Source organism: Lynx canadensis, chromosome A3 (assembly GCF_007474595.2).
Source record: "Lynx canadensis isolate LIC74 chromosome A3, mLynCan4.pri.v2, whole genome shotgun sequence".
Taxonomy (NCBI): domain Eukaryota; kingdom Metazoa; phylum Chordata; class Mammalia; order Carnivora; family Felidae; genus Lynx; species Lynx canadensis.
Window position 1 is genome coordinate 10,748,808 of NC_044305.1, and position 14,672 is coordinate 10,763,479.

The 14,672-nt window shown below is 44.7% G+C and overlaps 1 protein-coding gene across 4 annotated transcripts in view; it reads left to right on the plus strand.

The window, feature by feature from the left end:
• Positions 1-1,828: 1,828 nt before the first annotated feature.
• Positions 1,829-14,672, plus strand: part of LOC115509965 (activity dependent neuroprotector homeobox) — a 31,819-nt gene continuing 18,975 nt past the window's right edge. The window contains exons 1-2 of one of the 4 annotated variants that reach the window (XM_030309394.1): positions 1,856-1,870; positions 3,895-4,068. The gene's annotated coding sequence lies outside the window, so the exon portion shown is untranslated. Of the gene's footprint in view, positions 1,871-2,193; positions 4,069-5,424; positions 5,496-14,672 lie in introns of those variants that run through there. The other 3 variants (XM_030309395.1, XM_030309396.1, XM_030309393.1) reach the window with 3 other exon arrangements.

The window sequence follows — 14,672 nt, forward strand, 5'->3', positions numbered from 1 at the left end:
GACATTGAGCTATATATAACCACAATTTGTACTATTTTGAATTACGTGAGAATCTTTTGAGATGTTAGGTATGGTTTGAAACTATTTTAACTTGAAATTTAGAGAAACAGCCCAAGATCAACGTGCTTACAGAGCAGACCTTAAGAGAACAGGCTTGGTTAAACCTTCATGATTGGTATTCGTTACTCTCCAGGCTGTTTAGCCAAGGACATACTCTCAGATGCACTCTGCTATGAAAGGTGGGTTCAGAAATGTTGACATGATGTGTTGGTTGGGGTTGACCTAAATCGAGAGGCAGACTGCCCGTGTGCCATCCAGATTGCGGTCACCCTAAAAGTGTCCCCGAGACTACAGTTGGCATAGTCATTGAGCATCTTGGGGAGGCCCGTTGGCAACACCCCTTCTCATCTTCAGGCTTCACCAGTCCGGTGGCCTCAACGCGCTAGGGATCCCGTTTGTTTTCTTCAGGCCAAAGAGAAGAGCCCATCACCGACCCGGAAGAATGTCCAGTCCCAGGGCGGCAGCCGGCCTTCTGTAAGACGCAGCCCCTGCCCACCGAGTAGCCCACCCCACCAGAACGGAGCCAGGCCTCCGAGGGCCCGTGTCTCCTCTCCAGTCGGTGTGTGAAGCACGAGGCCCTCGCGCCTCATTTAAGGCAGGAGGCATCGCGCGCGGCCGGCCAGGTGCCCCTGCCCTTCCCGCGGCCGCCGGGCCCGTGAGAGCGCGGGCCTCCGGGCACGTGGAGCCGCCGGGCTGCCCGCACGCCCCCTCCCGCCAGATGTAGTCCAGGCCCAGCTGGGCCCGCGCAGGGATCCCCAGCACGGCCACCTGACTGAGTGCAGGGCGTGCTGCGGCCCGCTGCTTGTGCCTCCGCCGCCGGCGCTGCGGCCGGAGGAAGGCGCCCGCCGTGCACACGGGCCCTGGAAGCGCACTGCGGCCATTATCCGCGGCGCCTCCTAGTGGGTCAATGGCAAATCCTCTTGGTTCTCGCGAGAGCTCCCCCTCAGAGGGGATTATATAATTTCTCTTAGGTGGGGGTGCTGGTGCCACCCTCCCTCCAAAAAAGTTTGGTGCAAGCACAAGTGGGAGTGAGACAGTTGTCCCTGGGGGACATGGGGGGAAGGGGTAAAGCCCCCCACTGCCCCCCCTACTTAGCTGGACAATGAGTCCTCTTATGCTAATGAGGTATTTACGTCACTTCCGCTCTTTCTCGGCCGCCATTTTGGCTAGGGCAGGTTCGGGGACTCGCTCCGAGGCGCTTGTATTGTCTGCTGAGGGGAGACGCGGGATCAGCCCCCTCCCCCGCCCGTTGCCGCCGCCGCCTCCGCCGGCCCGGTCTCCCCTCCGCCGCCCGCCGGGATCCATGAGCTGAACTCCCCCCCCCCCCCCCCGGCCGCCGCCATCTTGTGCCCCCTCCCCCTCCCGCGGGCAGCGCTAAGGGGGATTTTGGCGTCTCCTCAGACACAGCTCCCTCTCTCGGTCCCCGCTGCTGAGGAGCGAGAGGAGCGCGGCCGCCGCCGCCGCCGCCCGCCTGCCCGCGCCGGTGAAGCCGCCTCTCCCACACCCTCCGTCTCCTCCCTCCGCCCCTCCTTTGTCTGCACCGCTCGACGACGCTGCCGCCGCCGCCCGCGCGGGGACTGGAGGGAGCCGCTCGCGCCGCCGCCGCCGCCCGCCGCTCTGCTGCGCCCGCCGCGCCCCCCGGCAGCAGCCGCGGCCGCGGCGCGAGCCGGAGCCCGCCGAGCCGGAGCGCGACGAGGCCCAGGGCGCGCCCTCGCCACCGCCGTGCCGCCGCCATCCGCCCGCCGCCGCCGCCGCCGCCGCCCGGCCCCCGAGCACGCCGGCCCCGCGCGCGCCTCGAGGCCGAGTCAAGGTAAGCCCCGGCGGCCGCCGCGCGCCGACCCGCGGCCCGGCCCCGCTCCCGCCGAGCCGGCCCCGCGGGCGCATTGTTGTTTCCCCCGCCAGCCCTCCGGCCGCACACGCTCCTTCGCCTACTCCGGTGCTGACGGAGCGCCCGCCCCGGCGCGGACCGCTACCCGGGCTCCGCTCCGGGGTCCAGGCGCCTCCTCCTGCAGCCCGACCCCCCTTCCCCGCCCCGTGAGCCCGCCGAGGCCAGCAGCCAGCCTGGCCCCCGGAGCTCGTGCCGCTGATGGCATCTCCCTCCACCCCGCCCCCAGCAAGAACCGAGCAGCTCCCATCCCTGGAACTAATCCCTTCTTCCCGTTCCCCCCCCCCTCCCAAAACGAGCCCCCCACGCACACCCCCAGTGCTTGGGACGAGCCTTCTGCCAGGTCTGCCCACCCTTAGCTGGGGGGAGGGGGGACAGATTGGGGGGCGGGGAGCATGCATGGCACGGGAGTGGAAAGTCTGTGCCTCCTCCGTGCAACCCTTCCTCCCTAACATGCCAGCTCCCCTCCTATCCTAACCACGGAGTCCACCACCACCCCCTTTTCTCAGAGTCGCAGCTGCCTGGTCAGCACGACCTCTTCCGAGCATGCTGAGCCCCAACTTTGCAGTAAGACGGTAAAAAATGGAAATTCAGAAAGCTGCGAAAAGATTTTTTTTTTTATTGCAATGAATGGGGAGGAGTTCTTTGAGCACCCTTTTATTCACCTCTCTTTCCTCTGGGCTGCCTGCCTGCCTGCCTGCCTTCCCCTCCCCCCAACCTGGATGCCTGTCTGCTGGAAAAGGCGCGATTGCTTCTCTTCCTCTTCTGCCCAAGATCAGGCACTAAGGTCTGATATCCTTTTTAGTTACACGTGTGTCCACACTGAGTCTTCTTGATGTTCTTGCATTCACCAGTTCCTCTGGACAGTTCTTGCCATAACCCCATTTCTCAGACAAAGGCTTAGGAGGGAAAAAGAACCAAACTGCTTCCTGTGTTTGCCATTTTAATGCTGTCCATCCCCACACGCCCAATTCCTATCCCTGATGTTTCTCGTGCCAGTGTCTTGAACCTTCAGGAGGAAACAAAAAAAAAAAATCTCCTGGGTAGCTTGATACAGTTTCTTTATAAATCTGCATTGTTGCTTCTGGTTTATGGCCACGAAGAAAATACCAGCCCCCACCCAAAATGCACCGCAGCCAAGTCGGCTAAAGGCGATGAGTGTTGGAGTCAGTAGGGGGCGCATTCCCTGCACTGGGTAAGGCTGCAGAGGGGGGAAGGGCCCCAGAGCTAGAACAGGATGTGCTTCACAGCGCCTTCTACAGACCATGGGAAAATGGACCCAGCAAGACACACTCTCGCACTCTTAGTTGGTGAGCTGACAGCAACATGGCGAAGGATTAAGTGAGTCAAGAGCGGTGATTTTATTTCTTTTAAAGAATCCACCCAGCATTTTAGAAGTTCTGTCTTTTGACTTGTTCAGAACTGTTGACCCTGACAATCCACATTTGTTCTTGGCACATCCTTGGTACACAGATTTCCTGTTCTCTGGAATTCTTCCACCTTAAGCTTTGAATGTGTCACCATGTCTTTCCAAGGTCAGGTGGTAAAGGGGGAAAGTTTAAAACCTGAGAGTAATGGGTTTGGGAGTATTGCTGATAACCTCCTCTCTTCATGGCCCAAATCTTTCCTAGTCTTTGAGAGTTAAAAATCATTCTTGAGGGATGTTAGATTTCAGTGGGGTAGTAATTTTCATAAGCTTGTAGATGGGTGTCATGATTTGCAAAGCCTTGTTGGTAAACATCGAGCCCATGTTGAGTTCTTCGTTGTCAAACTCAACAGAGTTGATTGTCAAATTTTGTTGCCTTCCAACTTTGGACTTGTAATTGCCGTTCATTATCTTCAGTAGCCAACCACCTTTGCAAAAGTGTTGACACCGGTCTTCTGTGAGCACCCACCTTCTTAGGGTGTGTTGATTTCTATAGATTTTACTCCTCTTGTTATTTCCATAGGTGTGAGATGCACAATGCGAAACCTAGGCCCCAGCTTTTGCACCATGATGCACAGGGTTGTACTTTTTGTACTGAACTGATAGGTGGCCTAGTGGTTATGCCCTGTACTACCATTTTGAGGATCTGGACTCCGTTCCTGCCTTGCTCTTTGGACCACATTGTCAATTCACACCGGTGGGTATATTCATTTTGGAGGGTGGGAACTGCAGCAACAGGGAGGCCAGAGACTTCTTCCTCCTTGGTCACCACCAAAGCCAACACTTCCAAAATATCAGCCTAGCCACATTCCTCAAGGAACCGGTTAGAGCTGGTTGCAGTCGTGGGTTCTGAACAGAGAAATGACTTAATGGCTTGTTTAAGACAAAAACTTTTAAGTTGCTAATATTGTTTTAATGGTTTGCATTCTGCACTCTTGTGTATAAAGTTAAGTTCTCAATTACTGTTATCTTGATGACCAGTCTCAAGAGTTGCTAAGCTTCTATAAACCTTGGAGATTCTCTGATCAGAACAGACTTTTTCCATGAACATGAACTTGCTACCAATGACTGACAGTGGTAGTTGATACTCAGAGGGTACTTTAAGACTTTGTTGCAAGTTTTATATAGATACACCAAGATAAATTTGTGGGGATATGAATGGATGTATTCTTTGATAGACACAGTTATTCGGTTGGTGCTTAAGGGAGAATTTTCCTTGAGCATTTGCTGCCAAGTAACATTTTGGTGAGTGAAAGGGAGGCAGTTTGGTTCAGATATTCCATTTGGAGACAATTAAGTATTGCTTTTGCAATTTTTTAGTGACTTCAAGAATCAGATACTAAATCTAAGTGGTATTAATTATAATTTTAAAAACTGCTCAGTATTTATTAAACAAGTATAATTTTGACCTGTACTTGGTCTTTGGTATATACTTGTATGAGTTTTTAAATGAGTAATTTGAAAACAACTTACTTGAGTCCATGTTTGAGGTGAAGTTTGTGAAGGTGCTTTTGTTTGCTTTGGCAAATTATACATACGATACAGTGTTAACTGATGTCCTTAGTGGTAATAGCCATTTTTCCCCTACAGGAAAACTTGCTGTGATCTCTTAGAAAGCATGTATTTTGCAGTTTCAAGGTTTCCTGGTTTTACTAGTCAAAATAAATAAATAAAAGGTGAAACAATTGGGCTTGAAGGCTGGAATTTAGGTAAACCTATGAGGGCTTGTTAAAAGTACAGAAAAAAAAAAAAAGCCTTAATAAACCAGAGGGTGGGGATGGGTATTCTGTTTAATTGAACTTTTAATAGAAATTCCTAATTTATCTTGGCCCTTGTTGGAAATTTACTGAAATTACTTTATTAGAGGCTGCTATACATTGAACTAACCAAATCTTTGATTCTGGTTCTTAAAGTCTCTGTATAGAAAACTTAGGAGATTGGGCTTTGAATCTCTAAAGACTTCTGGCCCTGGCTATCCTGGAAGTCATTGGTTGTAAACATACACACTGTGAATTTGTTTTGCTTAAATTTCTCTTTTTTTTCCTTAAACCAGAGTGCAGGAAAAGTTCTAATACTATTTATATTAAAATAAAACGTCACCATGTTGAACAGATTAAGTGTCAAGTAAGTTCACAATTATTGTTTTTTTTTTTTTTGATGACCCAATCTGAAGAGTTGCTAAGCTTTTAAAAACCAGAAAGAGTCTCTGATTAGAATAGGCCTTTCCATGAACATGTAGTTGCTACCAAATAACCAGCTAAGAGGCTTTTATCAAGTAGAAATGGCTTTTGGTTTTTGTTATAATGTAAATGCACATACTTATTTGATTATGAAAAGGAGAATTAAATAAGGTCGCTTTACTAGTAACTATCCACAGAATTTGAAAAATATCTACTGAATATAATTTTCAGTATTTTAAAATGTAGATATTTAGCAGTCTATTGATTCACATATTTAAGATGTACACACACGGGCTACATGTTTAATTGTGGGAATTACCTTAACGAGGATGATGTGGCTGATCTGTTAAAAAGGAGCAAGTAGGGATCGATACTTTGGTAGAGAGAGATTGAAAGAAAAACCTCAGAATTTCAGTAGTATTTTTGTCTTTTGGGAACTATATATAAGTAACAAAAATTGCATAAGTTGTAATAGACTTTGGCAGGTTGAGTCCATTAATGGGCGTGTGTATATACACACTTCAAATACAACCTGCTTTTTTTTAGACTTGAAAATGACTGGCCTGTTATTAAATACAAAGTCCATGCATTAGAGATGCGGTTGGGAAACAGTATGTTAACTATGGAAAAAATGAATTAGACGTTGTAGTTTTTTTTTAATAACCTGTTAAAATCTTAGATAAACTTTTAAGAAATGTGAAAAGTACAAAAAAATGAAAAATTTTATTTTATGATAAGATTAGAAGCTAATTTGTAGTTTTTACCAAGATGCTCAAAACTGTTGTGTGATAATCCACGTGTTCATCCTGGACTTCTAAAAGACTTTCACTTTAAAGTCTGTTATGTCTTCCAGAAGATAAAATACTTTTCATGGGGAGTTGAACTTTCATTTATTTGCCTAAGAGACATGAACATTAAGTAAAACTTTGCTCCCCTAAGTAAATAATTTAGATAGATTCACAGAGCCTGACATGTTCTTAGCCTCACAAACTTAGGAAGTTTTTCTTCTCCTAGTTTTCTAAGAGCCTGTGACATTAAGTCTGGAACAAATGGCCATATTTTGCTGCTGTGCATTACTGTCAGTTATACATTTTATGTTAGTTTGGAAACTTGGCGTTTAAAATTGGTGAGAAACCGCCCCACGCTAACTGAATTGATAATTTTTTTTTCAACCTTTATTTATTTTTGGGACAGAGAGAGACAGAGCATGAACGGGGGAGGGGCAGAGAGAGAGGGAGACACAGAACCGGAAACAGGCTCCAGGCTCTGAGCCATCAGCCCAGAGCCTGACGCGGGGCTCGAACTCACGGACCGCAAGATCGTGACCTGGCTGAAGTCGGACGCTTAACCGACTGAGCCACCCAGGCGCCCCTGAATTGATAATTTTGAACGTAGAAGCCATTTCTTATTTACTCATTGGCACTTTTCTGCCTTAATCATTGAGCTACTTTTTGAAAGAGGCCATCTGTGTTTGGCCCAGCATGAGTGGCCACAATTCCATTGTGACTTTATGCTTTTTATAGCCTGATCCTGTTAATTACAAAGTGAGGGAAAGGCTGATTGATTGTGCTCCCTCAGTCTCTCAGGGTCTTAGTACTCCTTAGACCTATGTTTTGGTTGTGATCTACCTTTGCTCTCTGGCAGTTTAGGAGTCTGCTTAAATGAGAATCCGTATTCCGCTTCACTGGAAGAAGGCTCTCCTCACGTATTATCAAGCTTCTCAAACTGGGGTACAGATATGTGCACTTGATTATATTGTGATATATGTGTCTTAGGAAGTCACAGATAAAATGTGAGCCAGCTGTATAAAGGAACCGTTTTGATTGAGGGCGCACATTTTCTAATGAGTGTAAAATGCAAAGTTCTTTTCATTCTTTCCATCTGGGTTCTCTCCTCTCCGTGTATGCATTAGCTAGCCTCTGCCTGTAGTTCTTTGAAGTGCACTCACAAGCTGCCTTGCTTTTATTGATCCCTGGTTTAGTTCTAACACAGCAGCTAGAGAAATACTGAAATCTCCAGGATGTCAGCAGTGTTCCAGAAATGAAGGTTCAGAAATTAAGGAGAGCATAAGAACTTTTGGTAGAGTTTACTAAGGGAAGACTGCCCTGAACATATACTGCAGTTTAAGATTTAAGGTTAAGGTTTAACTCAAAAGCATGCACGTGATCTGTAGGAGACGTGTGCATTGTTTGACCATCCCTTAGAATTAAAAATAAATCCCTACATATCCTAACTCCCTCTCCAGTAAGGGTATAGAGTTATAATTGAGTCACTCAGCTGTGGCTTGTTGCTGTTTATGTGTCACTTTTCACATGACTTGGTTGATGATTTTAGTAAGGGTGAGCTGTGAGTGGAAAGGCCTCTTTGCTGGCCTTTATGGTATTATAATATTAATGGTATGCCTGTTTTATTTGCCAGGCACTTTATGAAACCATTCTCAACTCTCTCAGGATTTTCCTTGTTTCACAAGTGGGCAAATCAAGGCACTGCGACATGCACTGATGAAGTGAGCTACAGAATGTGTCTGTGCCAGGCCTGTGCCTGGAACATAGGCTTTTATAGGTTCCCATGTGCTGTTTGGCTGATGAGGACACACACGAATGCTTCATGGTGATGTTTTGTGCTTCTGTATCAGAGAATACCCAAGGATCCTAAGTGGGCCTCACAAAGAGGCTGGCAAGAGAGCACCGGTGAAAATTGTGCTGGGGGGTGGTTAGTTGAAGTAGTGTGTGTCTAGTTTGGAGTTGCCTGTCCAAGGATCTAAAAAGAAAGTTTGTTTGTGGTCCTGTTGCTTTTTCCAGTGTTTTGGTTTAGGGCAGTCTTACTCCTTCTCTCCTCTGAGCAGTTATTTTTGCTTAGACAGATAATTGCTGGCTTTTGCCCTTCTGCCTTTCCTTTTTCTGAACCCTCTGTGCTCCGTTGAAGAGTTTTGTGTGGAATCCTGTGCTTCCCTTGAAAATCTGCATCTTTTTCTGGTGGGAACTGGCAACAATTGGAAACCTGTATGAGTGGTTTCTTTTGAAATGTGATATATCTGAAAAAACTTCTGTCTGGTGGAAATACAGAAAAACTCATTAAAATTTTAAGTTGGGGTTGTAAACATAAGTCAGTAGTTGGAGTTCTTGCTCTCGTGAAAGGGAGACTGGAAGTGTGTTACACAGTGGGCTCAAAGTCCTGGTTCTGAAACAGTTAGGCTTAAAAACAACACCAAGAAAAAACTTCTCTGCAGAAGGTGTAAGCGTTGAGCCAGCAAGGGGCAAAGCCTGCTGCAAGAATAATGCTTCTGCTACAAAGAAAGCTTTGCCTAAACTTTGACTCTTTGGAGGTAGCTTAGAAAAACTTGAGGTGATTCAAGTAAATTATTCTTTTATTCATGGATGAGGAGAAAACTAACCTTTCCCTTACTCTGGGAAAATTATTTGAGTAGTTTTGATAGAGCATGGACATGTTATCATTAAGGGATTAAAAATAACCGGTTTTTCGTCTTAGGCGATTTAGATGCAAAGACAAGGACATGTCACTGGAATGATTAAAAGTAGATGTACCTAGATGTCTTCTTAGGCCCACTTGTGAATTGATTTCCCTTGTTCACATATCTCTTAAGCCAGGTTGTCCACCTAAATTGACAGCAGCATCACTAAGCTATGGAGTTCTTACGTAGGCACCAGAGTGTTGGAGTCGTGCCCCACGCTGTGTCCCTGCCTTGACGGAATGCCTGTTTAAAACGGAGTAAATTGGGAAATCCTCCCCATCTCATACTCTCTGAAGTTAGATTAGGGTGTTAGAGATGGTCTCCATCCTTTTGGGGTGGGCGGTAAGCTGTGAGGCATCTTTCTCCCTGTCACATAAAATTGCGTCTACTCCAGTATGTAATATCAGTGAAGGGTTAGGGACCATACCTCCAGTTGCTCAGCTGTCATCTTGTCCCTCTGGCCTCATCTCCCCTTCCATCCATGTATATATCTTAACAGTTTCAGCACACTCTCAGAAGTGCACCCTGAAAGCCATTGGTTCCATTGGTGTTCTGTAGATTCTGACGGTCACAGCTAGGAATCTCATCTGAAATCTAAATACTCCCAAGTAATAGGGAGTTTCTAGTCATAGGCACTAGTCTTGTAGTCTGAAAGTCTTCTTAAAAGAGAAGTGACCCACATGCTTTTTAAAATAATAAATATGCAAAATCTAGATCACACCTTTAAGTTTCTATGTGACTGTAAGTCACCTAGGCTTATTGTGGGTACCTGCAGATACGCTATTGCATAAACGTTTTAAGTGCCGCAGAGTTTGTGAAGTTAAGAATATGCTAACTCTTTAACATGGAAAGCTCCCATAAACATATTCTGTGAAAGCACTGTTATGTGTGTGAATGTGCGTTATTATGTGTATAGGAACAGGTATATGGCAACCACGTCTGATTCTCAGGAATAATAGTCCATATATTTTTTTAAAAGATTATATATACTGTGGTGTGAGCTCATAATTTTCAAAGTGATTGTTCCAGTATCTGATCTGGCTTAAGATAATAATGATAACTGCTATAAATATTAACTGGTATCATCTCATTTAATCCTTCTGGCACTTGAACAATGGGGATAGTGTCCTTCTGGTTATACCATAAGGAAACAGACCTCCAGAGGTTGAGTAACATTTTTAAGTTCACAAAGCTAGTAAGTGGCAAGAGTAAGGATTTGAACACAGATCTGTCCAGCTCTGGAGCTGGAGCTGTATTCTTAATCACTACGTTGTACCATCTTTCTTTTGAGCAGAGGAAAACTTTGTTGTGTCCCTATTTGTTACATAAGTTTGAAGCTGTGAGGTAACAATTTTTACATGTGGCTGATAGGTCAGCTAAATTTTTATTCACAAAAACAATATAGTCTTACTGGAAAACAGATTTTAATGTAGGCTATAGGGTTCAGCCTTGAACTTCACCTTTTGCTATCACTTCAATATCGTATTACCTTACCTTACCTTGTACCTAAGGCTCTGGTGATTTTGCAGACCTTTCAGATCGCATAGGTCTGAAATGGGTGTAAGCTCTCTCAATTCTGACAGTTGCTTAGGCCTGGTATGCCACTCTTCATAGACTTCCTTTAGGCCTTTTTTAAATGGGACCTGCCGACCATGGCCAGATGGATTCTCTTAAAGTGCCATTAGAACTGTATCACTTCTCTACTTTAGTATCTGCAGCGTCTCGGTGCCTGCCAGACATAGCAGCAGACTCTAGCTTCACACTCAAGGCTTCTTTCCTGTCCCCGACCTACCCTTCCACCCTTGTCATTCATTATTACTCAGAAGCTTGACGTATCAGCCATTCTGGACTCTGTACAGTACTTCCTAAAACTCCTTGCTTTCCCACCTCTGGAACTGTGTGCCAGCAAGGTTTTGTTTGTTTGTTTTTGTTTTATTTTTTTGCAGTGAATGCAGATTCTCAACTAACCTAGTGGCCCCAGCTTAGCCTCTATTTCCACCTTCTCCTGAGCTCCCCTGCTGAGAATGAATTCTCCCTTTTATGAAACCTCAGTGCATTTAGTTTGTCACACATCTGACACTTTGCTTCTTTTCCTGTGTATATTTATGGGGTGTCATCTCTGTAAGTCCTTTCTAGGCAGGGACTGTTCATTCAATCGACATGTGTTGAGTGCCTGCTATGTGTCAGCCACCATTGTAGATTGCTGGAGATCTAGCAGAGGGGAAGAAACCAAGCAAGATCTTTTCAATAGACTTTCTTTGCTTTGGATACTGAGATGGCACCCTTGTCTTCTTGCATATTTTAAGGGTTCTTAAGTCCATCAGTTGAGATCAGGAAGATCAGCCTCTGCTAAAAAAATGATTCATAGTGATTGTAATTTACAGCCATGACTACCTCTTTACCACACTGTATCAATTATAATTTCAGGTCATAGTTTTACTAAATCTGAACTCACCTGTGATGAGTATTTAGAATAAAACATTTGAGTCACAGTGTAATTGTAATTTTGAAGATAATGTGAATGGGGCTGTTTATTTCCCACTAGATTCGTGGTTTGATATTAATGAGCCACACCACATGAAGAAAACAAAACTTAGTAAACTTAAATTTTCATCACTGTGTCACCTTTGAAAAGCCTTCCTGATTTATTTTTGTTAGGACCTTTCCCCTTTTGCAGTTCTACTTTTATAACCATTTGAAAGAAATGTAAAGTCGTTTAAAAATTTAACACATGGAAAATCTTTGAAAATCTTTTCTGTACTGCTACATGTTTTAAGTTTATTTATTTTGAGAACGAGTGCACGAGCACAAGCAGGGGAGGGGCAGAGAGACAGAGAGAGAATCCCAGGCAGGCCTGCACTGTCTGTGGATAGCCAGATGTGGGGCTCAATCTCACTAACCCATGAGATCATGACCTGAGCCAAAATCAAGAGTCGGATGTTTAACCAGCTGAGCCACCCAGGCACCCCTTCACTGAGATTTTTTTTAAGTACTCAACAGTTGGGGACCATTAGTATGTTACCATAGAGTCATTCATTTAATACTGTCCAAAAGGTCCAGAATTTTACAAAGGCCTTCAACGTTCCTGTACGTCCAGGACCTGCTCTAGAAGATCTGTCCTGTGCAAAGAAATCTTAACAGATGCTTAATATTCAGTTTTGGCAGAGACTCATCAATGATAAATGCCTCTGATTTCGAACCAGACTATCCATGCTGATAAAATTATTAGCAAACCTTATTTGGTCCCATATTCAGCATTGTTGCCTCAGATTTTCCAGTAGTGACATTTGGTATCTCCTGTGAGTAGAATCACAGTATTTGTCCTTTTGTGACCAGCTTATTTCAGTTAGCCTAATGTCTTCAAGGTTCGTCTGTGTTTCCAGTAGCCACATTTTAACTTTTAATTTCATTTAATGTTAACATTTAATTTAAAAATGAAATTAATTGTAATGTGTTTTTAACCTGGTAAGTCCAAAGTATGGTCATTTCAACATGTCAATATTTTTGAAAAGGTACTTACAAGATATTTTTCATTTTTTAATTCTAAGTCTTGGAAATCCCAAGTATATTTTACATGTGAAAGCATATCTCAAATGGGCAAAGACTTGAATAAACCTTTCTGCAAAGAAGACATACAAGTGGCCAGTAAGCACATGAAGATGCTCAGTACCCTTCATGGTCATTAAGGAAATGCACATCACACCTACGATGAAATACTACCTCATACGCATTAAGAGGGCTGTGATAAAAAGTTAACAGATGTTGGTGAAGATGGGGAGAAATTGGAAGCATTGTGCACTGTCGATGGGAATGTAAGTGGTAGAACCGCTGTGGAGACAGAATTACCGTGTGAAAAGATACTTGTACACCCATGTTCACAGCAGTATTCACAATAGCTAAGAGGTGGAAGCAACGCAGGTGTCCCATCAACTGCAAAATGTGGCACGTACATAGCATGGAATATCATTCAGCCTTTAAAAGGAAGGAAATTTGGGGGCACCTGGGTGGCTTAGTTGGTTGAGCGTCTGACTTCAGCTCAGGTCATGATCTCGCGGTGAGTTCGAGCCCCGTGTCAGGCTCTGTGCTGACAGCTCAGAGCCTGGAGCCTGCTTCGGATTCTGTGTCTCCCTGTCTCTCTGCTCCTCCCTCACTTGTGCTTGGTCTCTCTCTGTCTCTCAAAATGAATAAACGTTAAAAAAACAAAAAACAAAAAATTTATTTTTTTTTAAAAGAAGGAAATTCAGACACAGGTTAACACGTACAAACCTGGAAGACATCGTGCAAAAGGAAAAGCCAGTCACAAAAAGACTTTGTAATTCCACTTACATGAAATACTTAGTAGTCAAAATCATGGAGACAGTAGAATTGTGGTCGCCTGGTGCAGAAGGGGAGTGAAATGGGGAGTTAATTGTCTAATGTATAGAGTTTGACTTTTGCATCGTGAAAAGAGTTCCGGAGATGGGTGGTGGTGATGGCAAAATGGTATTATGACTACTTAATACCACTGAACTGTACACTTAAAATGGTTAAGATGGTAAATTTTGTTACATGTATTTTTACACAATATAAATTGATTTAAAAGCATATCTCCAGGCGTGCCTGGCTGGCTCAGTTGGTGGAAAATGCAACTCTAGATCTCAGGTTGTAAGTTGGAGCCCCATGTTGGGTGGAGACATTAGTTAAGGTATAAAAAAAAATTTTTTTTTAATAAATAAAAGCATACCTCCATTCATTTCAGGCTAACCATATTTTATGTGAAGAATAGCCATTTGTGCTAGCATTTACCCTTGTTGGAAGGAAAGCACAGTTCTTAGAATAAAAATTTAAAAAATCTCAGCCAACATTGCTTTTCTTGCTGCATGACTAAATGCTTGAGATGCATAGATGCATTTCCTTTTAAAAGAAAAATTGCGGGGGCGCCTGGGTGGCGCAGTCGGTTAAGCGTCCGACTTCAGCCAGGTCACGATCTCGCGGTCTGTGAGTTCGAGCCCCGCGTCGGGCTCTGGGCTGATGGCTCAGAGCCTGGAGCCTGTTTCCGGTTCTGTGTCTCCCTCTCTCTCTGCCCCTCCCCCATTCATGCTCTGTCTCTCTCTGTCCCAAAAATAAATAAACGTTGAAAAAAAAAAATAAAAAATAAAAAAAATTGCGGGGTGCCTGGGTGGCTCAGTCGGTTAAGCGTCCGACTTCGGCTCAAGTCATGATCTCACGGTCCGTGAGTTCAAGCCCTGCGTTGGGCTCTGTGCTGACCGCTCAGAGCCTGGAGCCTGTTTCAGATTCTGTGTCTCCCTCTCTCTCTGCCCCTCCCCTGTTCATGCTGTCTCAAAAATAAATAAACGTTAAAAAAAAAAAAAGAAAGAAAGAAAAATTGCATGTGTGTAAAAATCCAGAAGGATAAATATACCCAATGTTAACCCTTGCCTTTGGGTATGATTATTTGTGTTCCATGCCTTTTCTACATTTTGTTACATTAGCTCCAGTTGCCTTTTTCTTTTGTCACAGTCTTACTGAGATGTAACTCATACACCATACAATTCAGCCCCATGAAATATATGATTTTTTTTTGTATATTCAAAGAGTTGTGCAGCTATCACCCCACAAAAGAACCGGGTCCCCATTAGCAGTCACCTTCAACCTTCCCCCCAACTCCTC